General features: G+C 39.7%; 3 long non-coding RNA genes across 6 annotated transcripts in view; 1 reads left to right on the top strand and 2 right to left on the bottom strand.

Moving 5' to 3' along the window:
* Window positions 1–15,909, bottom strand: part of LOC140818062 (uncharacterized) — a 74,857-nt gene extending 58,948 nt beyond the window's left edge. The window contains exon 1 of the long non-coding RNA XR_012114901.1: window positions 15,721–15,909. This is a non-coding gene — a long non-coding RNA (uncharacterized lncRNA). The remainder of the gene's footprint in view (window positions 1–15,720) is intronic.
* A 1,201-nt stretch (window positions 15,910–17,110) lies between these two features.
* Window positions 17,111–18,079, bottom strand: LOC140818063 (uncharacterized). The gene is made up of 2 exons (XR_012114902.1): window positions 17,942–18,079; window positions 17,111–17,486 (listed from the first exon to the last, which is right to left on the bottom strand). It is a non-coding gene; the product is annotated as an uncharacterized lncRNA (long non-coding RNA).
* Window positions 18,080–18,760: 681 nt separating this feature from the next.
* On the top strand, window positions 18,761–22,222 carry LOC140818723 (uncharacterized). 4 transcript variants are annotated; one of them, XR_012115041.1, is made up of 4 exons: window positions 18,761–19,159; window positions 19,418–19,449; window positions 19,855–19,943; window positions 20,823–22,222. It is a non-coding gene; the product is annotated as an uncharacterized lncRNA (long non-coding RNA). The 4 variants fall into 4 exon arrangements; XR_012115039.1 differs by having other exon boundaries at window positions 20,583–22,221; XR_012115040.1 differs by lacking the exon at window positions 20,823–22,222 and adding an exon at window positions 20,428–20,575.
* The last annotated feature ends 276 nt before the right edge of the window (window positions 22,223–22,498 follow it).

Below are 22,498 nucleotides of genomic sequence, written 5' to 3'. Positions count from 1 at the left end.
GGTGGCCTTTTTTCTTCTTTTTGGGAGTGGAGGCTCACGTAAATTGTGAGGTGGGTGGTGTGTAGGGTTTGACCTTTTAATGTATATTTATAATTAAATTAAACCCTAATTACATAATTAACATTAAGGGGCTTGATTTAATTAATTGGGCTAGTCCAACTAGTATAATTAATTTAATCAAAGTCCATTAAAACTTTAATTATTTAATATGTTGGACTTGTACCCCTACAAGTCCATTAAACATATTATCCACCATATTTAATCAACTCAACTTTTGAGCTTAATAAATTAAATACATTATAAATTCAACATTTGAATTTATTGTTTAAATTATAAATTCAACTCCTTGAATTTTTATCACCTCCAAAATTTAATATTTAATAAACCCAACATTTAAGTTTAATAAATTAAATTATAAATTTATATAAATTCAAATCCTTGAATTTATTCTCTCCAAATTTCATAAATTCAACTTCTTAAATTTACTATATCATAAATTCAACTCCTTGAATTTATTTTCTCAAAATTTAATTATCATAAATTCAACTCCTTGAATTTACTATATCATAATATAAATTCAACTCATTGAATTTATTCTCTCAACGGGAACAAACAATCCAGTACTTGTGTGACCCTCAATGGTTCAGGGATACAGCTAGCCGTGGGTTCACAACGCTTTGTGATTCAGGACATAATCCTTTATTTGGGCTTACCCTAGTTAGCCCCATTCTTTTCATCAACACCTTGATCAAGAATGTCAGAACTCATTTCTGATTGCACCCATCGGATCATGGTAAGAGCGTCTAGTAGCATCGCCCCATGATCCCCTAGGTATCACTGATAGTGCCTGCAAGAACCAGTCGATTATGATTAACGTACAGTACGGTCCCTTCATCTCATATATCCCGATCGAATCTGCAACCATTGGTTCATCGAGGGTTGCATATTAATTCGATAACTATGTGTTACATATAATAGTGGCATCGCGTGTACTATTGGAGAACTCCTTCTCCAATATACATCTCATACTCTGGCCAGAGATTCCATGCACTATTATTACATCAGATCACATAGGATATCCACACCCGCAGGTGAGCGGTGAATCCCCGACTACAATGCACTGGCTCCTATATGTGTCGCAACTGTACCCAACCTCGCCACCTGATGACTCTCCTGGAGCCGGTAAACGAGTCAAAGTACAGCCCTAGCATATAGAGCCTCAGTGTTGTCCCGGATCGTAAGGACTAATGGTGTACAATCATAACCACGGACTTATCCTCTCGATGAATGATAACCACTTGGAAAGTCCGAGGGAGGGTTGTTCGGTATAATCATCGTATGACTACCCATCTGCATGTTTAGACATCTCCATGCCCTTACCAAGAAACGCAGTACACAACATCACAGATGCTAGTCTCGAGCTCAAGCGACCTTTATCCATGTTTTAGGCGGCTGAATCGACTAGGAACGAATTTAGAATATGCAGTGTTTACAAATGAGTTTCAACATCGAATTACGATTCATTTATATTAAAGCATAATCAAGGACTTTATCTATGCTGCTTGCATGGGTATACAGATAAAGTATAACGAAACCATTAAAAAGTAAATTATATTAAAATAAAGATTGTTTATTACACTTGAGTCAATAAATTCCCCAGCCAACCGTTGGCTTGCAGGGCATCTACTCTAACAAGATCGACAAGAGATAGGTCTTGGTTTGAACACCCACACGTGGACCAACGTAGGTGTTGGCTCTTCTCTTTTGCCGTTACGCTTCTACTTGCCTTTTTTTGTTTTATTATTATTTACACTATGATATATATATATATATATATATATATATATATATATATATATATATTTCTTTTTGTTTTTGTGTCTTTTTTTCACATATACATGTTTTGTTTGTGTTTTTTTTATTTCTTAATATTATTTACATATATATTTATTAATTTTTGTTTTAATTATTTACATACTTATTTACAATATATTTTTTGAATTATTCTTTATTTTATGTCTCATTTAATTGGTTTTCACATTTTTTTCTTCTTTTTTTTCCATAACAATGGTCTTCTTCAAAGATACATCTTCTCGTTCTGTCATCCAACGAGAAGTATGTAAATAAAGTACCAGGGCTTCATATCTCCTGAGCTTAAAATAAAGTACCAGGGCTTCATATCTCCTGAGCTTGAAATAAGACACCGGGGACTTAAGTCTTCCGAGCAGTTGAATAATGTGATTGCGTTCAAAATTTTTGGGTAGTCCAAGGGGTGCCATTATTACCATGGCTTTAGCATTTATTCCGCCGAAAAGCTTTTCCATATTTCGAGGCAGTTATTATCTTGTTTCCTCGATATGTGTACGTGTCCTTTCGACTGCCCGGCTCAATTTACAAGGTGCATCCTGATCGTCCACGTGTGCTTGAATCAACGGTCGTGATTAACTCTGGTAAAACGTTTCGATTGGTTAAAACCTTCCGACTTCTTCCATATTAAATGCCACTTGCCTATAAATAAGATAGTAGAGACAAGAGGTGATAATCAATTCAATATGTCGAGTTCAAGTGATTCCACTGCTTGAAGCAGCACGATCTTTTCCATTGGTGCACACAGTCAAATACCAGTCGAGCTACGTTCTTATGTGGAGAATTTGAAAAGGACTATCGAAGAGTATATCGAAGTAAAGGTTATGTCTATCTGGTACAAGATCCATGATATCATTAACGCGCACCAAAATGGCTTGGCCCTTACTCGTGCACAAAGGGCAGTGGCAAGGAAATACAGGTGAGAGCTTGGAGTAGCTCGAGTTGCAGACCTGGCCACTGACCAAGTTCTGTTGCATGCGATGCTGTGGAAGGAATGGCATCATCTGAACAAGATATCAACCTCCGAGTCATTCTCCAATCTTCATATTCAGGAATTAACTGATTGGATAACTGAATGGCAAGACTATGTAGCCTCAAGAATGGCACAGATGTAATACGACATTGATAATTTCCTTAATAAAATCTTAATTATTATATTTTTCTTTCTCAAGCTTCTGCAAATGGGCCAATGTAAACTGAGTGATATATAACCGACGAATGAAATCGAAATGCCAGGACCCAATGTAACCTGACCTTAAAATGAAGTGCCGGGGCCTTGTGTCTACCGGGCTTTAAATAAGATGCTGGGGCCTCAAATCTCCCGGGCTATAAATAGAATGCCGGGACCTCAAATCTCCCGGGCTATAGATAAGATGACGTTTAGTATACTAGGGTGATTTTAATGGATGTCATTATTGCCCTTGCTCGAGCATTTATTCCGTCGAAAAGTTTTTCCATATTTCGAGGCAGTTATTCTCTTGTCTCCTCGATATGTGTGCGCGTCTTTTCGACTGCTCGGTACAATTTACGATGTGAATCTCAATCGTCCACATGGCCTGAGATCAATGGTTGAGATCTTCACCCACCTCTTATATATACTAGGCCTCTTATTTACCAAAAATCATTTCAAAATTCAAACTCTCGGCGAAGCCCTTGCAAAATTTTTCCTCGAAGCTCCTCCATGCAGAATCACCTACTTCCGGCGATCTTCTACCACTTTCTTCCTCAAAAACTTGCAAGTTTTCCACCTTTTCTCTTAACATGTCAAATTCCACGTCTTCAACTCAGGAGCCAATGTGCGAGGATCGCCTAGTGACGAGTCCACCGCGCTACGCTCTGACTCCCCTCCGTCTCCCCTTCGGCGCTCTATCACCCAGCCTCCTAAAAAACCCTCAGCCCACCAAACCAAACCGGCTTCTTCAAAACCCTCTACTGTCTGTCCTTCCCGAGCTCGTGCCAAGAGCAAGGGTAAGGGTAAAGCCCGGCCCCGAGTCCTTCAGTACCCGAGATCCCGGACACTCCTTGGTTCTTTCCATGAGCAGCACCTTGCGCTCAGGGACGGACGAGAAAATTCGAGTCTTGGGCTCCATTCCTCCCAACTTTACTATCCTAATACCCGAGTCTTCTGACAGAGCCAACAACCCCCTTCCCGGGTATACCACTTTCTTTCGGGACCAGGTGAGGAACGGTCTCCGATTTCCCGTTCATCCCTTTTATGTTGCGGTGGCAAAGTTTTTTGGTGTACCGGTTAACCAATTCCACCCCAATTCTTTCAGAATAATGGCTGCCACCTACGTCCTCTTTCAAATGAACAATTTTCTCATCACCCTCCTTATCCTTCATTATTATTTTTCTTGCCGGTTCGGGGATAATGCATTTTCCCTAACAGCTCGGTTGAATGCCCGGTTCCTTGATGACATCCCTTCTTCTCAAAAGGGATGGAAAGGAAAGTACTTCTATATCCAACTCTCGGTCCCTCTTCCTTGTTTGACCGGGTTCCTATCTTCCCTGCCCACACAACCCTCTCTTCCCCGTACTCACAAATTCGAAGAGCCCTTCCTTGTAAGCCAAAAATTGGTGGAAGGGCGTAAATATTCCTCCTCCACCATTATATCGGATGAAAATTTAGTGGCATACGGTTTGAGCCCCCGGGCTGAGGACCCCGTGGACCGGGTGATAGACGAGGTGGCAGGCTTGGGCTCTCAACCCGGTAACTTTCTTCTTTATCTCCCCTTACTATTCCTTAGTCTATTCATTCCTTGGTTTATAACCCTATTTCCTCTTTTTGCAGATAATTCCGAGATGCAGGCAGCTTTTTCCAAGAGACGGGCAGCCGAGAAGGCGGCCCGAGAAAAGGAGATGGCAGGTCGCCGGGCGGCTGCTGAAGAAGAGAAACAACGACCTGCAGAGGAGGCAGCCCGGAGAGCTGAAGCTGCTCGGGAAGATCCTTCCCGGGATGATACTACCCGGACAATGACTGAGATTTCAGAGGAAGCTGAGGATCTCATTCCTCTCAGTCAGAGGAAAAGGATGGCTGCTGAGCTAATCATTCTTGAAGACCCTCCTGAGAGTGGCCAGGGTACCTCCCAATCTACCCATTCCCCTATCCGCCAACAGTCCAACGAGGCGCCCGATCAAGAGCTCCCTTCTACCAATCAGCCTTCCGAGGCTAATATTTTCTTTGAGGGAGCTACTGCCAGCGGTGTTAAACGCTTTAAGCAGATACTCAGCCATGCTAAGGCGATTTTTCTGAAGAGTGTTCCTGCCAGTGGTAGGTTTCTGGAGGGATCGAATCGGCTTCTTTCTGTAAGTCTCATGTCCTTCCATATCTCCTGCATATGTGTTACACCTTATTCTGACTTTTGCCATTGTTCAGGCTGCTCAAATGATAGTCTCGGCCTTTGAGGAGGTGGCTGCAGTGGCTACCCTGAAAGATAAACAAGTCAAGGCCAGCCAAGATCTTTTTGGCCAAATGCAAGGAGAGCTGGCCCAGGCTACCCGGGCTTATCAAGAAAGAACTACAGAGCTTCAGGCTTCTTTGAACACGGCCAACCAGCAGCTAGCCTCTTCGAATACTGCCCGGGAGAAAGGCCTGGTCCGAGAAGAAGCCCTTAAAAGACAGATCTCCTTTCTCGAAGGCCGGGTTAGATATCTTGAGGAGGAACCCAACAACCAACAACATCGGGCTATTACTGCTGAGAATAAGCTCGGGCTGTTGCAGCTCACCCAGGAAGAATGGCGGACTGTCTTCCTTCAATCCTCCGAGTTTCAAGCCGCTGTTGAAGATAAGTCCTATAATTACTTCAAAGTGGGCTTTGAAAAGTGCCAAGAGCAGTTTGAGGAAGAGGGTCTTATCCCGGTTGATAAAGAGGGCTTCCGGATTTAGACAAAGCCATCGATTCCCTTCCCAAGGACGATGTTGCTGATGAGGAGGCCGAGAAAGCTCTGGAAGATGCCGAGGAGCAATCCACTACTATAGTAGAGTAATATTGTATTTTTGTATTCTTCTTTTGTAATGCTTTGCCTTCGGTCTTTCTTCAATGAAATTCCTTTTTCCTTCCCTGCTTCTTGATATCGTATTGATATATCTTTCACAAACGGGTAATATGATTTATTTTGTAAAAAGCTCATAAATTTTTCCAAGTGTTGAGAAGCTGGTAACTTCAAACCAATACCCGGACTCCTGGTTCATACGATAAATAACCCCATTCTTTTAAGCAACATTTAAGAGGCAGAAATTTAAACCTGAACTTCAAGAGGGTATAACTTGGGTTCCTCGAGCCAGGGTGTAGTGCCCTGGGCTTTTTAGAACCAAGGAGAGAAGCCTTGGGCCGGGTAGCATGTCCCGGGACTTGTGAATGGTCGAGGTATGGTTCCCCGAGCCAGGGTGTAGTGCCCTGGGCTTTTGAAGAACCAAAGTGCGAAGCCTTGGGCCGGGGAACATGTCCCGGGACTTGGGAATCCTCAAGGTGTGGTTCTCCGAGCCAAGGTGTAGTGATCTGGGCTTTTGAAGAACCAAGGTGCGGATCCTTGGGCCGGGGAACATGTCCCGGGACTGGAGAATGGTCGAGGTGTGGTTTCTCGAGCTAGGGTGTTGTGCCCTGGGATTTCTAAGAACCAAGGTGCAGAGCCTTGGGCCAGGGAGCATGTCCCGGGACTTGTGAATGGTCGAGGTGTGGTTCCCCGAGCCAGGGTGTAGTGCCCTAGGCTTTTTAAGAACCAAGGTGCGGAGCCTTGGGCCGGGGAACATGTCCCGGGACTTGGGAATAGTCAAGGTGTTGTTCCCCGAGCCATGGTGTAGTGCCCTGGGCTTTTTAAGAACCAAGGTGCGGAGCCTTGGGCCGGGGAGCATATCCCGGGACTTGTGAATGGTCCAGGTGTGGTTCCCCGAGCCAGGGTGTAGTGCTCTGGGCTTTTTAACTGGTATTTCCCGAGTTTGAGATACAAGAAATAACATAACACTTCTCTCTGAGAAAAACAGATCTTTTATTATATCTTCAACCAAATTATTACATCTGTCATGTGTAATATTGCTTTAAATTAAATACATTCCAAGGCCTCTTGAGAGAATGTCCTCGAGCATCTTCTAAATAAAAGGATCCCGAGATGACTCTCCGGGTAATTTTATAAGGTCCTTCCCACCGAGCTTCTAATTTTCCCACATCCCCAGCAGGGTTAACTTTCTTCATGACCAAATCTTCTCCTTGGAAGTCTCGGATCCGGACCCTTTTGTTATATGATTTCATAACTCGGCTCCTGTATGCTTCCATTCGAATAGATGCTCGATCTCTCTTTTCTTCTACCAGATCCAACTCCATGGCCGGCCTGGATCATTGTCTTCCGGGTAAGATTCTATCCGGGGAGAAGTTTTCCCGATTTCAACTGGGAGGACTACTTCAGAACCATATATCAGGCTGAAAGGAGTTTCTTGAGTAGGTGCCCGGGGAGTAGTTCTGTAAGCCCAAAGAACACTGGGTAATTCTTCCACCCAATCCTTTACTTTGCCTTATAGTCTTGTTTTTAATGCTTGTACAATAATTCTATAGACAACTTCTGTTTGACCATTAGCTTGAGGATATGCAACATAGGTAAAATACTGAGTGATCTTCATCTCCCGGAACCATGCTATAATTCCTTTGCCCTGGAATTGTATCCCATTATCCGAGATTAGTCTTCTGGAACTCCAAACCGGCACGCAATGTTCTTCCACAAGAATCTCAACACTTCTTGTTCAGTGATTTTTGCCAAAGGCTCAGCTTCAACCCACTTGGAAAAGTAGTCAACAGCTACTAGTAAGAATTTCTTCTGAGCCCGGGCAATTAGGAAAGGACCCACAATATCCATGCCCTATTGATCAAAGGGGCAAGATGCCCATATAGGCCTCATGAGAGTGGCCGGACTATGTTTGAAATTTGAATGATGTTGACAGCCCTCACAGGTTTGAACCAGCCGAGCAGAATCTTGACTTAAGGTTGGCCACCAAAAACCAGCAAGCATTGTTATTCGGGCTAAAGACATTCCTCCGAGGTGCTCGGCAAAACACCCCTCATGAATCTCTCGGAGGACATAATCCACCTCCTTCTCATTTAAACATTTCAGAAGAGGTCCATGGAATGATCTCCTGTACAAAAATTTATTTAAGAGAACAAACCTCAGAGCTTGTCTCTTGATCTTCTGAGCTCGGGCTTTATCCTCGGGTAGTTCATTGTTCGTAATGAACGTGATCAGCGGTGTCATCCAGGAGTCCTCAGGTATTGGTAATGTTTCTTCCTTCGTAGAGAAGACCAGCCGAGTAATGTGCAGTACTTCCCGGGTACTAAATTCTGATAAAGAAGCGGCCATTTTAGCCAACGCGTCTGCCTCGTTGTTCTCCTCCCGGGGTATTTGTTCGATACTCCAATCCATGAAGCTTCCTGCTTGGGCTCGAATGAGCTGTAAATATTTAAGCATCATGTCATATTTGGCCTCATAAGCGCCCTTTATTTGTTGAGTGATGAGCTGTGAATCGGAATATAGAATAATCCGGGTAGCTCCCACTTCTCGGGCAGCTCGAATACCTGCAAGAACAGCCTCATACTCAGCCTCATTATTGGTTATCCAGGAGTCAATTCTCAATGCTAATTTGATCTTTTCTCCCAGAGGAGACACCAACACCACCCCCACTCCACACCCCGCAAGGTTAGATGCCCCATCCACTGATACTCTCCACACCTCCTCCTCGTTGAGTTGGATTATCTCAGATAAAAAATCTGATAGAGCCTGTGCTTTAATGGCCACCCGGGGTTTGTACTCGATGTCATACTCCTCCAACTCTACTGTCCATGTTATCATTCGCCCGGACACTTCAGAGTGAGTCATGATCCAACGAAGAGGACTATTGGTAAGAACAACAATTTGATGTGACATAAAGTAAGGCCTTAGCTTCCGGGCGGCCATGACCAAGGCCAAAGTAATTTTCTCCACTTCGCTGTACCGGAGCTCGGGCCCCCTCAGAGCATGACTGACATAATAAACAGGTTTTTGATCGGATCCTTCCTCTTTTATCAGAACTGAGCTGATAGCATACTCCGTAGTAGACAAGTAGACATATAACTTCTCCCTGGGCTCCGGTTTCACCAATACAGGGAGCTCTGCAAGATGTATCTTCAAATCCTGGAAGGCCTGTTCACATTTCTCATCCCATCCAAATTGTTGGGCCTTCCTCAAGATTTGAAAGAAAGGATAGCTCCTGTGTGCTGACCGGAAAATAAATCGAGACAGGGAAGCAATCCTCCCGGTCAGCTTCTGCACCTCTTTGACAGATCGGGGAGATGACATACATAATACAGACTTGACTTTTTCCTGATTCACCTCGATCCCTCGGTCTGTCACAATGAATCCCAAGAATTTACCACTCTTTACGCCAAAAATGCACTTGGCAGGGTTAAGCTTGATTCCGTAATGCAAGAGAGTGGCAAAAGATTCTTCTAGATCATTAATAAAGCTTGCAACCTCTTGGGATTTGGCCAGAATATCATCCACATAGACTTCCACATTTCGTCCCAGCTGCTTCTCAAAAACTTTGTTCATCAGACGCTGGTAAGTATCTCCTGCATTCTTCAACACGAAAGGCATTACAATATAACAAAATGTACCTCCCGAGGTGATGAAGCTAGCTTTGTCTTGATCACTCTTGGCCAGGGGGATTTGATGATACCCCTGGTATGCATCCATGAAACTTAGCAATTCATAGCCCGAGGTGGAATCCACCAGCTGATAAATCCTGCGCAGAGGATAATGATCACTTTGTCCTTTTCAGGACCAAAGTGCCTTTTTTTTTGCTTTACCGGGTGAGATCACGGGAAGATGTTCAATTGGTGCTCCGCTATCAAGGGATAAATCCCTGTCAACTTCTGTTGGGACCAGGCAAACACATGAATATTAGTTTTTAAACAGTTAATCAGACTAACCCGGGTGGATATACTGAGATCTCGGGCCACCCGGATTTGCTGGCCTGTTCCGACTTCTATCACTTCTTGCTCTTCTTCTGCCACAATATGCACCTCTCCTCTCTCCATCACTCTCTCTCATTCTCCATCCACCCTTGCCTTCTTCCCATCCCTCCTGGTTTTGCTCTGATCTGCCTGGACCGCCTCCACATAGCACTTCCGAGAAGATGGCTGATCTCCCCGGACTTCTCCCACCCGGGTTCCCACGAGAAACTTTATTATCTGGTGGTAGATGGACGCCACGGCTCTTAGCTCGTTCATAGCCGGCCTTCCCAGAATGATATTATATGATGATGGGGAGTCCACCACGTTGAATGAGGTCATCACCGTCTTTTTAAGATCCTGGGAACTCAGGGTTAATGGCAAAACTATCTCCCCTTCCGGGTACACCACATGGCCAGCAAAACCAAAGAGGGCCGTTTCCAAAGCCTCCAAATGATAGCCCTGCAAATCCATTTGCATAAAGTCATCTTTAAAAATTACATTTACAGAGCTGCCCGAGTCCACGAAGACTCGTAGAATATCATAATTTTGCTACCGGGCTTGAATCACCAGGACATCGTTGTGGGGCAGATTCACCCCCTTTAAATCTTCCGGTCCAAAACTGATGACCGCCTCACTCCTTCTCACTCCCTCCACCTCCAAACACTCCCTCCTACTTCTTGCCTTCCTTTCCCGGTTGGAGTCTCCATCAGTAGAGCCTCCTGATATCATTTTAATCAACCCTGTAGCAGGGGGTGAATTCCTTTTCCTCTCGGCTTGGGCTCTTTTCTTCTACTGGGCTCACTTCTCGGGATATTCCTCATACTTCCTCCTTGGCGCTGGATCCTGGTTGTCGAGATGCCCAAGGTGGAAATCTCGGTCTCTGGCTGCTGCTGCTGGGTCCCACGATGGAAGGTGGGACATAATTCCCCTTCAACGTTTTGCAGTCTTCAGTGTTATGGTAGCACACTTTGTGAAGAGAGCAAAATCCTTTCTTTTCTGGCTGGGACAACTGATGATCTGGGTCCAAGTCCCGGCTACATTCCTGCACTTCCCTTTCCCGGGCAATTTTCAAAGGCACGTGATGAGAAAAATGCCCGGGGTTGCTCCTCTTCTGCCCTCTCTCCTCGAGCCTAGACACCCGGTCTCCTCTCTCTTTTCTTACAGCTTCCCTCTTCTGCTTCTGGGCCTCCTCCATATTGATTTACTTTTCTGCCCGTGACAACAGATCCTCGAAATCCTCTGGCAGCTTCTTGGTCAGTGACTTGAAGAATTCACCCTCTCTCAAACCTTGGGTGAACGCAGTAGTCTTCGTTTCGGTGGCACAAGTGGGGACATCTAGGGCCACTCTGTTGAAACTTCTTATATAGGCCCTTAAACTCTCTTCTAGGCTCTGATTGACCTCAAAAAGACTAAAAGCAGTCTTTTTGTACTTCTTGCTGCTGCTGAAATGGTGTAAAAACACCTTCTGGAAGTCCTTAAAAGAGCTGATACTTTGGGAAGCCAAGCCCTCGAACCACCTCTGAGCAGAATCCACAAGTGTTGTTAGGAACACCTTACACTTGATCCGATCGGTGTAACAGTGTAACATGGCCATGTTTTCAAATTTTGCCAGGTGCTCCTCCGGATATGCGTTGCCATCATAGTCTTTCACTTTTACGGACTTGAAATTTCCGGGAAGAGGTTCCCAGACAATGACATCAGTAAACGGACACCCTCTCGGGGTTGCCCGGGTAACGCTCCGACTTTCCAACTGTCCTTCCAAAACCTTCATCTTCCTCCTCAACACCCGCAACTCTTCTGCCGTAGTCGGAGATTTTGACCCAGCACTATACTCCTCATTCTCTCCTCCCGCTTCCTCCTTCTCCTCCAATCCCTGCTCTTGCTCTTGCTCTTGCTCCTGCTCGGATGGTGCAACATGCCGAGAGACTTCCTTTCTGGCCATAGCTTGCACTATGGCGTTGACCATAATTTTCTTTAACTCTTCCTGGGTCATGGTTACGAGATTTGGCCCGGTGTTATTAACACCTCCTTGTCTCGAAGTTTGTCCCTCGACCTCCTGGGCTCGAGAATTACCCTGGTCCGTCCTTCTCGTACGAGCCATATCAACATCTTGAGCTCAAGTTTCCCATAGACGGTGCCAATGATAAGATCTCGCTGAAATGGGTGAGCCAGATAAAGAGCTCCAACGGATCAGATCAACAATTTATAGTGTTTGGGAATTTGAGTAATGGTAATGGCTTGAATCACGCCTGCAAACAATGAAAAGAACTCGTGAATGGGCGCAGGAGGGTTTTCCGGCGTGGCCACTCCGATGCTAAAGTCAGCAGGTTGAAGATGAACACAAGCAATATTTGAGAGAATATGTATAATGCTTGAGAGTTTTAAGATTCAGAATCATTAAATGAGATTAATACCTGCTATTTATAGTAGAGGAATGGGTAGTTACCTCGATTATCACGCCACCTACTGAGTATGGTAATTCGGTTACCCCCAATATAGCTTCTGATGGCTTCTAGGATACTCCAAGCCCAAGTTGTTCTGACAGATTAGACTGCCTGTACCGATCACACTCGAGTGTGGTTCACTTCTTGAGGTGAGGGTACCCGGGTGATAGAGTGAGAACCCGGGCTGTTGGTGGAACGCCCGGGAAGAGAGTGATGCCCGGGTCATTAATGACCCGGATCCTTATTGGGGTATCACGTTCCTAGTGCAAAAGAGCTCACCAGTATTGATGAAGCGGGTCGTAGATTTTTTTATCGATATTGCCACTTTTTATTTCATGTATATAATATATTTGGAATGAGTTCAAGAGTTGAGTTAAGTCTGATCTACTCAGGAGGAGTTGGAGCACATTATTAAAGAACCTAGTGATTTGAAGAAGCGAAAGAAAAGTTTATATGCTTCCTTGAAGAGGAAACAACGATCTTTGTCCAGTGCTCAATCATAGATAGGGATGGCAATTTCCTCCGAACCCGATGGAAGATCCGATATCCGACCCGAATAGAGGAGGGTATGGAGGGATTTTTAGACCCGATTAAATAATTGGGTAATTGGGTATGGGGATTTTCGGGTTCGGGTATGGAGGCGTGTTTGATATAATCCGACCCACACCCGACCCGAACACCCGTTTAAATTAATATATATTTATATATATATATATATATATATATATATATATATATATTTGTGTGTGTGTGTGTATGTATATATATAGTAATTATATATTATTTATATTAAAGATTTATCTTCTCAACTCCAAGTAAATCGGTACTTTTTCTTTTCTCTTCCTTTTCACTTTCACTTCTACGTTTCAAGGTTTTGCCACTCTTTTTTTCATTCAATTTCTCATCTTCTCCACTGGTAAATTTATTCCATGTTTGACTTTAAAAATTGAAAAATACTTTATTTCTTGATTATGGTTCATTGTATTCCTTTTTTGTTTGCCTATTACCCAATTCATTTTAGGGTTTTTCTAACCAATTAATTTTGAGAGTTTGGAATATACGTGACTTTGTTTTTTTATTAGTTTTGGTTTTGTTTTTTGTTTTTTTTTAACTTGGGCTATTTTTAATATTTTGTTATTTTTTCTATAAAGATTATTTTGCAAATTTTTATCATTAATAATTTTTCTTATTGTTCATTTAAATAATTTTTTAAAATTCATAACTTCATTGAAACGATTTAAATTTGAAAAAATTCAATTGTATATGATAATAGGATATTTGGGTAGGGTGTGAGTATCCGATAATCCGATGGGTATGGGGATGAGATAAAATTCAATACCCGATGGGTATGTGGATGAATTTAATAAATGGGTATGGAGATGGATGTATGAAATTTGACCCATACCCTACCCATTGTCATCCCTAATCATAGATTCATGAGATTGTGGGAGTTATCGGGAGTTTGAATACATCAATGATCCATCTAGGAATCACAAAAAAAATTGAAAGAGTTTCATCCCTGGCTTTTTATCATTCCGTAGTTCTTTTATTTTCTTTTAGCTTTGTGCAATCACAATTGGAAATTTACTTTTTTGAATTTTTTGTACATGCAACATTTATATTGTATTTATCTTTCAAGAAATATTTATTTTTCCATGAAAAAAAAAACAAATTCATGAATATACTTAAAAAATATATAAGTTGCCTACATACCCAACAGAGGGATCAAGTCATAACATTTCAAAAAATTTGATAATTTTTTTTGGGAGGGGTGTTGTGCACAATTCATACTGAGAATTTTGTTAAAAAAAATTTATTTGGGATTTTTTAAACTTTTTTTTAAATTTTTTTTATTTGGGATTTTTTAAACTTTTTTTAATGCATAGTAATGCTTCAAGAATTTCCCATTTATGAGACTAATTCTCAAACCATCTTCAGCCACTAGTGGATATTGGCTTTTTTGATGGCAATGTGGACAGGGTTTTGTGGGATGAACGCATGGCATGTTCGGGTTTTATGAACGGTATGCTATTTTGTGGAGTAGTCGGTATGTGACCATGTTTGTCATAAACTACTGAAAGAAGTTTACCCAATTGAAGATTCTCATTTGGATTACATCTAGTCTTTAATGAGAAGTTTATAAGCTTCTGGATCAAAATCCTTCACGCTTAGTAGTTCTGTGTATTCCCCATGTTCCACTTTTGCACCTTGAGTTGGACGAATGAATCCCTCAAGTTTTGTAAGGGGGATTATCATATTTTTCAAGGGATCCATTTTTGGAGAAGTAATTCACCTTTTGATTGAAGTTTATAGATCGCCAAAGTTTCTTCGATTTCATTATTAGGCTTTTGGATTTTAGATAAGGTAAATCTTCTTCAGTTTTTGTCTTTTCATTTTCAAAGTAATATTTGACATCAACAAAATGTGATTCAGCTTGGGTAAATGGTCTCTCTTCTACAAGAACCTTCTCCACCATTCTGTCTCGACTGTATTTGAAATATCAATACAATGTAGAAGGAACAACACTATTTTCATGAAGCCATGGTCGACCGAGTAACATGTTGTAGGATGTTTTAGCATCTATGACATGAAATAATGCACTTGAGGTCTTGTTTTTCATTAGTAATTCTAATCTTATGGCCCCAAGAGTCTTTTCCCTTCTTGATTGAATTCTTGGATCATAAGACGACTGTTTGTAAGTTCTTCCATGGCAATGTTCAATTCTTTCATTGTGAACAAAGGCATAACGTAGACTGTTATACCTCCATCAATCAATATCCTATTCATTTTTTGCTCGCAACTATAGCATGTGACGAATAGTAATAGATTGTGAAATCCAGAACCGAATGATAGATCTTCGTCGGTAAATGCCAAGGTCACCACACAATTTTTCTCAGTTTTAGACTGACAAACTTCATCGAAGGGACTTCCTTCTAAATTCATCGTGTAGCATGATACATCATCATGGTTATGCATTTCATCGTCATTCCATTGGACTTCGACTTGATTCGCAGTTACAATATTTTCTTCAAGTGTGATTTTCCCATGTCGAGCCAATTGTATGACTTTATCCTTGAATATAAAGCAATCATGAATAGGATGCTCGATCAATCGATGGTATTTGCAGTATTTTGGGTCATCCACTCTTTCAACTTCTTTTGGTCGATTCAGTTTTGGCAATTCAATCAAGTTTTCTTTGACCAAATCATCAAATATTCCAGAAACATTGTAGTCAAGAAAAGGGTACTGCTCAACAATTGATCTGACCGATGTTTATTTACAATTTTATTCTTACATAACATTTGATATACATATTTGATGGTGATGATTTTTTAATAATCTTTATATAATAGTTAACAATTGACACACTATCGGCTTTGATTCATAAACCGAAAGCATACAAATGATTCATGATGGAAATGCACCAAAGGGATTACCGCAAAACTTTCTGACACCAACCGGTATACTTTGCCGATACCACAATTCACCTAATAAGGTCCACCAAAATCTAACTCCAATAGTTGTCACGAACAAGAGGAATTTTATTTGTATAGCTCGAAAATCAAAGAACAAAATATTAGATTGTTCTTGAAAATTCATAAAATCTTCTCGATCGAACAGAGAGTTTCAACTCAATGAGATAACCTCTTTATAATAGTATTTTTTTTAATAAATTTGAAATTTATTTTGTGAGATGATATCACTTATGACATCCAATATTCTTTACCAATTCAACATTTAGAGATAGTAAAACCATTTCAAATTATAGATTTAAGATTTTACTAATGGGTAGAAAATACAAGGAATATTTTTTACAAAGTTAAAGACTCGCCTCATTTCTTGGAACTTTCTCTTTCTTTTGTCATATGATGTTCTTAAGTTGGAAGTCTCTCCACTCCACTTGCAACCATGCTTGGGTCCATATCATGAGCTCGTGCAGCTAATTCTTCAAATATCTTTGGTTGGATTCCTTGAAGGATATATCGAAGCCCCTAATACATGCCTTGGATGTACATCTCAATAGTAGAAGATTCCAACAATCGGTCTTTGCAGTTAAGGTTCAAGTTTCTCCAATGATTAATATAGTTAATGGCAGACTTTTCTTTCCATTATCACGAGTTTGTTATATCAGCAATACTGACTACTCGTCGGGTGCTATAGAAACTACTGAAAATTCTTATTTTAATTGGTTCCAACTATCAATCGAGTATGCCTCCATATCAGTGTACCCAAGGCATGTTAGGGTTTTTTTGATTGGTATGAACTTATTGTCCATAGGAATGTTTGAAAAAACAAAAAGAAGATGCTAATAAAATGGGATGCGAATGGGATGCGAATGGGATGCGAGATCACTTTTTCAAAAGTGCCAACATTATCACAGGTCTCAATTTTCATACTCTTTCATATGCATACCCCAGTACTCAATTCACGGAATGAATATTTTAAACTTGACATGATAGACATAACAAGATTATTAGCATTTTAATCATTTGTAGGAATCATCAGACATTACAATTTTAGTTCTATTTTTCCAGTATTACTATAGTTCCTTACGCTTTTAGATTTTAGATTTCAACTTTTCTTTATTGTAAAAATGTTTTTTTTCAACTCTTACTAGTATAATCTAATCTTGTATTCATATAAAAAAATTATTTTTCATTTTCTTTAATTACATATTGGTTAAATTTTGATTAGTTTTATCCAATTCTGACGAGGTTATAATGGACGGTCGAATTGTGAACGTCTAATTAAAATCCGTGATCCACTGCCACGGATTCTTGTCACAGATTCATTGAATCCGTGACATATCTTTTCTTTTTTTTAAAAAAAAAAATTGAATCCAGATTTTTATACTCCAGATTGTTATATTTTTACAATTCCTACACATTAAAAAAAAAATTGAATCCAGATTTTTATACTCCAGATTGTTATATTTTTACAATTCCTACACATTTGCAATATTTTAACAGTACAAGCCTTGTTCTTCTTCTTGAAACTCTCTCCATAGCCTTTCTCCGTCACTCCGGTCATTTCCCCCCTAGAATTAACATTTATAGCAGATATCTTCTTGCTGTGCAGAAATCTCGCACATCCATCTGCAGCATTTAACAATTTGTGATCGTACGCAGGGAGTCTATCGCAAACATTTTCCCAGCTCAAGAAGAAAAGGAAAGAAGATACTTAGGTGAGGAGTCTTTTCAATCTCTATGGGTGCTAAGGCTTTTTATATAGATATTTAGGGCTCTGGAATGAAGATTTAAAGATTTTCTTCGATTTCTTTTTTGAGCTTCCATTTTCACAACTCTCTTTTCTATCGGTGGTACGGTAAGGCTTTAGAAAGTGGCTTCTATATAGACATTTCGCGCTCTTAATGTGCTTGGCTTAAACTGGAATGGAGATTTAAAGATTTTTTGTTTGGTTTTCCTTCGATTTCTTCTTTGAGCATTCATTTTCGCCGACTCTCTTTTCCATCGGTGGTAAGGCTTTAGAAGGGGTCTTCTATACTGACATTTCGGGCTTTTAATGTGCTTGGCTTAAACTGGAACAAAGATTTAGATATTCCTATGCTCCCTTTGGTTGCATATTAATTGTTCTTAAGTAGAGTTTGATAATGGTTCGTCTGTGTTGCTCAGTTTACTGTTATTTATATCCATCGACTTGAACAGGAGCTGTTCCATTTGAAAGCTAGGGTACTCAAAGAAGAAGAAAAGTGTTGTTTCTGGAAGTAGATGCCAAGTTTGTTGATGTTTTGTTGCGTTTCCTCTCAGAACAATTGTGAGGATCTTCCACAAATTCTATGAATTCATGAGCCGCCTTGTATTGGAAGTTTGAATTCTTTTGTGAGGATCTTCCACAAATTCTATGAATTAATGAGCCGCCTTGTATTGGAAGTTTGAATTCATTGTCTAGATGTTTGGAAACATTCACTAGTAGAATTTTTGGTTTTTTACTTCTCCACTAGTTACTTTGGCGATTATTAATGATGCAGTAGTATATACCGATCAACTTCGATAATAACTCCAGCGAAGTAAAACATTATATTTTACTTCAAAATTTTAAAAACACGGGCTTCATTTCTAATTTTTTTGTAACATTTTATTTCGATAGAGTAGTTGTGATGAAGTAAAACGTTAAAAAAATTTAAAATTTATATTTAGTGAAGTAAAAAAAATAATCATACTTAACTTTTAATTTCTATTGATTACTTTGTAAAATATGAACCGATTGTTAATTTTTATTCTCTCTCGATTTTTAAATTGTAGCGCCTAAAATCTGGAATGACCACTAAGCCATGAATTTTAAAAAATAAAATAAAATAACATTTTTAAGATTTAATTTTAAAAAGAGACTAAAACTCTAATTTTATTTGCTGAATTAAAATAGACTTTTTAGATTTAATCTAGCAATTGTAAAAGAGAAAAAGAAAAAGATAACGGGTTTACATGTCTTTGAATTTTTTTTTAAAAAAAATTTGTAGTGAAAAAGAGAAAAAGAAAAAGCCCAACCCATTTCCCCCAAAATTCATCCCGTAACCCTCTCAAATTTCTTCCATGCCTTCCACGAGCACCTCCTTCTTCCAGCTTCTTACGCCGCGCGTCGAACCCCAGCTGCCGAAGTTAAGAGCGCAGTAGCCAGCTACCTTTTTTCCCTAACCTTGAACCATCTTCTATGCCACGGATCGGAAGAACAGGGTGAAGGAGAGCCCTATTTCAGCTGCATTCCGTTCGCGAACTCGAGATCGAACTTTAGGCGAGATATTGGCCTCGTTTCCTTTTTGTTTTGGCAGGCTGATGTTGTGTATTAAATCCATTTCGGTTCCCCTGTTTCCAGCTTAAATTCAGCGAGATGCTTGCGAGATTTCTTGGTCCGATTTAGGTGAGTTTTAGCTTCGTTTCTTTGTTTGATTTTTGGTTATTTGAGTGGGTAATCAAAGCCCCAAAGTTCCCTGTTGTTCCAGCTAGTGTACCTGAGAATTCGAGCTCGTTTTCGATCTGTATATTTATGCAATTGAATATCCTACGGTAGGCCATTTGATGGAATAACGGGGCATTGCCGGTCCTCTTTATTTGTTTGATAATATTAAAATGATTTGGCTAAAGAGATTATTTGATATTTTTCTGTTCAATGTAACAGTACTTGATAAAGAAGATGTACTTATATCCATGGTTCGCCGGAACGGCCGTTATGCGGTCGGAACGGCCGAAACGGAACGGGAACGGCGGTGGCCGTTCCAAAGTTCCGGGCAAAAACGGTAACGGCATTAGCGACGGTTTTGTTTAAAACCGTCGCTAATAGCAACGGTTTAAACTGTCGCCGATTCACATCAGCGACGGATATAATAAAACCGTCGCTATTAGCGACGGTTTTTTAACACTGTCGCTAAATGTAGCGACGAGTTTTCATATAACCGTCGCAAATTTGTGCTGTTTTTATTAATTTCTGAAATTTTTAATTTTTTTTATAAATTCGTGACCGTTCCGCAACCGTTCCGCAAAATAACATTGGAACTGGAACGGTGGTTGCCGTTCCAAGCACCGCAACCGTTCCGGCGAACCATGCTTATATCACAGCACTATGATGAGTGTTTAGCATTTATAGAAGAAGCAAGAATCACAGGTGGTGGGGTGTTGGTTCAGTGCTTTGCTGGAAGATCACGAAGGTGTGTATTTTTGTTTTAAATTTTTTCTTTTCCACAAATGATAATCTTGTTAAAATTTGAAGTGGTATGTTGTTAGGGATGATGCAAGATGATAAATTAGTCTTATTTTTCGCTTAAACACACCTGACTTATATTTTAAGTGAGTCGACAACTTACTGATACTAGAAGTTGAAGTTTTGAAAGAGTTTTCTTTTGTAAATTTGATTCCCCAACACTCAAAAATACCCTAAGCCTTTCATGCTTTGCTTCCCTCTTGGAAATGGTATGTTCATGAAAACATATTTGAAGTTGTACAGGATCCAGCAAAGATTTAAGATTGATTTAATCTCATCGTTTCCTGTCTGGCCCTTTGTCCAAAACTCTCCTTGTAAGAATGTTCTCACGAAAACGACAATGTCCTCGAAATATGGCATAATCAATGAAGTAAAAGATCTTTTACTTCGGCACCGGTCTAATTTCGGACCAGTTTTTCCTCATTGAATAGGCCAAACTGCCAAAGACTTCGCTAATTTCTTGAGTACGACTTCGGTTATAATGCGAAGTAAAATGATACTCTTTTACTTCATGTGCGTCTACTTCGGTAATTATCTATCTATGACTTCATTGAATATGCGAAGTAAATCAAAGAAATTCTACTAGTGATTGGATATCAGCTATTTCTCTGCTGAGACGGCCAAGATGACGCTTCTCTAGCCAAGAAATTCTTTTGGAGATTTATTTTGTCAACTCCAACACATGTTGTTGTGGTCTTTTAATGAACAAGGATGTACCCATGGAAGATTTATACAGACAAAATGTATTAATTAACAATCATATTAAAATCGAGAATGATACTTTCACGATGCCAAATGCATCATTCCTGCTTGGAAATTATCTTAGGCTTCTCTCCAAATTCTACGGGAATACAAAGTTATTTGTACAAGAATGCTCGAAGACAGGTCTATCATTTGGAATTTACATCAGGTCAATCTTTAAATTGAATTTGTTTATCATTTATTTTTTTGCAATTACGTCATTTATATGCCAATTTTTCCGTTGTCCGATATCATTTTTCTTAAATTTGACAATACAAGAGAAATCTATCATCATTTCCCATGATGTATGAAAAATGATGCAGGATATTGATTTTTCGCTAGCAAACTCACCGCCACAAAACCAATGAACCTTTTCCACCAAGAAACCAAATATAATTTCGATGATGTTTTCCTATGGCTGAATAAATAGAACTCTTTTGGTCGATTTTTGTACAAATGCTTTTAAAAATATGCCATCCATACCCAAGCTTTTCCCCAGTCCGAGATCATTTTCTTAAATTTGATTGGATGGAATACATATGTCCTCATTTCCCATGGTGTATGAGAAATCATGTTGGATATTGATTTTTCGCTAGCACAAAGCCCTCCAACAATGTCGTTATCTCATAAATCCACCATCCAATATGATTTTTTTCACCATAGGAAATGAGGGCAGATGTATCTGGTGCTTTCAAATTTAAGAAAATGGTCTCAAACTGCAGAAAAGCTGTTGTACAGATGACGTAATTGTAAAAGCATTCGTACAAAAATCGACCAAGAGGGTTCTGTTTATTCAGTCACAAGAAGACTTCGTCGAAATTATATTTGGTTTTTTGGTCTTTCTCTTGGGAACAGTTAATCAATTTTTTGGTGGTAACTCTGCTAGCGAAAAATCAATATCATGCATTACTTTTCATATACCATGGGAAATGATGATAGATTTCTCTCGTGTCGTCAAATTTAAGAAAAGTGATCTCGGACTATGGAAAAGTTGGCATATAAATGACGTAATTGTAAAAGAGTAAGAAAATATATAATAAACAAATTCAATTTAGAGATTGACCTGATGGAAGCCCCAATTGATAGATCTTTCTTCTAACATTCTTGTATGATTAATCTTGTATTCTTGTAGAATTTGGGCAGCAGCCTGAGATCATCTCCAAATAGGAATGATGCATTTGGCACGGGGAAAATATCATTCTCGATTTTGGTATGATTGTTAATTAATCTATGTTGTTAGCATAAATTTTCCACCGGTACATCTTTGTTCACCGGCCAATCAAATAAATATCATGAAACTAATGATTTATTGTTAATGAATCTATGTTGTCAGCATAAATTTTCCACCGGTACATCTTTTTTCACCAGCCAATCAAATAAATATCATGAAACTAATGATTTATTTTACTAATAATAAATGATATTCTCGATCCATCTCCTTGTGTTATTGGCATATCAACTAATTACTTTCTAGGATCATTTATTTTACTAATAATTGTGATATTGTTCTTGAGTTGTTTGAATGAATGTAAGCTCAAAATTAAAATGAGGAGAAATGGACGTTCACAATAAAAGTTTAATTACAGAAAAATAAAAAAATATGCATTATCATAATGTAACGAGAATAACATTTATTAATTCTAAAATTCTTTTGCCTTATTTTTTTTATTGTTCTTCCTCATTTTTCGGGAAAATTCCAATGTGGCATTGTAAAGTTTGATTTGTTCTAAAAAAATCATGTTTTTTTCGACTTTTATTCAA

This window comes from Primulina eburnea, chromosome 17 (assembly GCF_022965805.1).
Source record: "Primulina eburnea isolate SZY01 chromosome 17, ASM2296580v1, whole genome shotgun sequence".
Taxonomy (NCBI): Eukaryota; Viridiplantae; Streptophyta; class Magnoliopsida; order Lamiales; family Gesneriaceae; genus Primulina; species Primulina eburnea.
This window is presented reverse-complemented; position numbering and strand designations above follow the sequence as displayed.